Consider the following 2705-nt stretch of genomic DNA (forward strand, 5'->3'; position numbering starts at 1 on the left):
AGGCTGCCCAGGGCAGTGGTGGAGTCCCCGTCCCTGGAGGGGTTTCCCAGCCATGTGGAGGTGCTGCTGAGGGACAGGGGTCAGGGGGGACCTGCCAGTGCTGGGGAACGGGGGGACTCGAGAAGGTTCAAGGGCTTTTCTAACCAAAATGATCCTTTGATTTCTAGATTATTTTTTTACGTTAATTAGCAAATAAAGCTCGAAGGAAAAGGTAAATACGAGGCAGAAAAAGTCTGTCCCATTTACCGATGAATTTTTAAGCTGCTCTGGTACAAAAAGGCTTTCGAGATAAAATAAAGGCTCAGCGAAAAACTGTTGACATAAACTCTCTCTCCTGGGCCATGCTCAGCCCAGGCAGCTCCTCCCGATTTAACATCCCTGTGGAAACCCTCGACACACACCATTCTTTGCATACAACTGACTTTTGAGTTCCACAAGCACAAAAGTTTATGTGGTTTTGTTATCATTTGGGGTTTGTTTTGTTTGGTTTTTTTTTAAGTGCTGTTTCAGTGCCCGCTGCTGCTTTCTGCTTTACCCTGGGTCTCAATTCCTCCTGCTGAGTCTGTCTGGCTTTGAAAACACACAGAAATATGATGTTTCTCCTTATAACTGAGGATTTTGAGTCAGCATAACACAGAGCCTGGAAAGAAAGAAGCAGAGGAAGCAGCTAGAATTTTCCTTTGTGGTCCCTGGAGAGCACATATCAAAAATTACCCCAACAGCTCTATTAAAATGGAGCCCAAAAATAAACCTGATGCTGACCTGTCGCATCCTGTGAGGCAAATCAATCCCATTTTTAGCAATAATTATAGTATCAGGCTGCATAAGCAAAGAAACAAAAGGGCCACTTGAATAATCCCTCCTCTGCGAGGGATGACATGGATTTACGTGATGAAAAGCAGTGCTGAAGCCCTGCTCTAGCTGAGGGCCAACTGCTGCTTCGACTCCAAACCCTTTTGGAGGGCTTAGGGGTTTAATTGCTCATGGCTTGAAAGCTTGGCATTAAAACTGGAAGCTCAGGCACTAAAATTAATAATAAGTTTAAAAAATCCATCAATTTTAAAATTACAAACCTTCATTTCAAACCACTTTTTGTTGCATGTTGAAAATAATCTTTAAAAAACCAAGAAGCGTGATTTTTATGTTCTGGTTCCTAAGTGGTAATTAAAAACTGCTTCCATTAGAAAAAGAAAAAAAAGGGGAAAAAAAGTGGTTTTGGAATTAAAGCTGCTTCCACTGGCAGTTTCCAAACCCTCTGTCACCCTCAGCTTCAATTAACCCGCAGCATTTTCAGCCACATCAGCCTTGATGAGGCTGAGACAAACTGCATCTCGCTTCCGTGCAGAGAAAAATCTGATCAACTGCGGAAAAATCCCATTGGAAAAACCCAAAGTGGGTGACAGGGGCTCAGCAGAGTCCTGGGAGGAGACCAGCTGCAACCCCCTGGCCCTCTCTTTGCTGGTCTGGGATAACTGGGTCAGGGAAGAGGCGGTGAAACTCGTGGGGCTGTGCTAGAAAACCCTCACGGGTAGGACCCAGCCACAGGCGCAACCGAGAATCGACAGTAATTGAACTGGGAGAGACACAGATCCGATCAAAACCCGCCAAGGCTTCAAAATCCTTCAGAGAGAGCTTCCCCTCTTAACGTTCCGTACGAAAACCCAAGAGCACACACACGCGACGCTGCCGTTTCTCTGGTTCCGTAACGGTTCACTTCCTGCAGATGGGCAAGATATTGCAGATGGTGCAAGAAACAGCATTTATTTCCAAATCATCTGCTCCTGAAGCAAGAAGTCCATGAATTTTCACTGCCACCAACCCCACGATCTAAAGACAAACCCTATATATCCTTTAAATATATTAAAGTGTCATTCTAGCTACTTGCACTGACAAATTCCCGGAGGAAAAGCAAATTCTCATTGTTTGGAAATGTAAAGTCAAGCCCTCCCCTGATTAAAGCAATTATAAACAGCATTATTTCATTCTCCCCAGCAGCAGCTACGACAATAAAACCCAAGCAGGTTTCATCACTCCCCGTCTCTGTCCAAGGCTGAGCCTCTGCAATGAACTTCTTTAAGAGGGGAAACCTGTTAACAAAGGCCTTTGGTTTTGGGAGCTCTTTCTTGTTATGGAGAGAGACAACCCATGTAGAGCCCCAGGTTAGTGAGGAAGGAGGTAGGGAGGGACTCCAGAGCCACGATTTCCCTTCAGGCCATGGCTGCTTTGAGGTGCCTTCAAGGTAAGCTGGGAAAAGCTCTTTCTCCCGTAGAATACAGACATTCCCTCTGGGAGGTATCTGGGGATCATGACACCAATGTAAATAGAAGTGTTGCCACATGGAGAAAGAAATTAGACACAACTATGGGGCTGTGTGGTTTCCTGCTGCTTCCCCAGCAAAAAGCTGGGCAGCAGATGGGCCTCGGGGTTTATTCTGTGGTGAGTCTCTGGCCCAGGTTGCCCAGGGATGTGGGAGAAGCATTATCGCTGGAGATATTCCAGGTCAGGTTGGACACTGGGGCTGTGAACAACCTGCTCTAGTTAGAGATATCGCTGCTCCCTGCAAGGGGTTGGACTGGAGGAGCCTCGAGGGTCCCTTCCAACCAAACTCAGTCTGTGATTCTACTCTAGAAACACTTTGCTCACCCCACAGATTTGGCTGGTGCTACCCCAGCGCCCCAAGTCCCCTCAGCACCGGCCCTTCCTCA

At 46.7% G+C, this 2705-nt stretch overlaps 1 protein-coding gene across 1 annotated transcript in view; it reads right to left on the reverse strand.

Annotated features, from left to right (window-relative positions):
- EMC8 (ER membrane protein complex subunit 8) overlaps nucleotides 1-2705 on the reverse strand; it is a 6182-nt gene that overhangs the window by 3195 nt on the left and 282 nt on the right. The gene's annotated exons all lie outside the window — the stretch shown is intronic.

Source organism: Buceros rhinoceros, unplaced genomic scaffold (assembly GCF_000710305.1).
Source record: "Buceros rhinoceros silvestris isolate BGI_N320 unplaced genomic scaffold, ASM71030v1 scaffold24623, whole genome shotgun sequence".
Taxonomy (NCBI): domain Eukaryota; kingdom Metazoa; phylum Chordata; class Aves; order Bucerotiformes; family Bucerotidae; genus Buceros; species Buceros rhinoceros.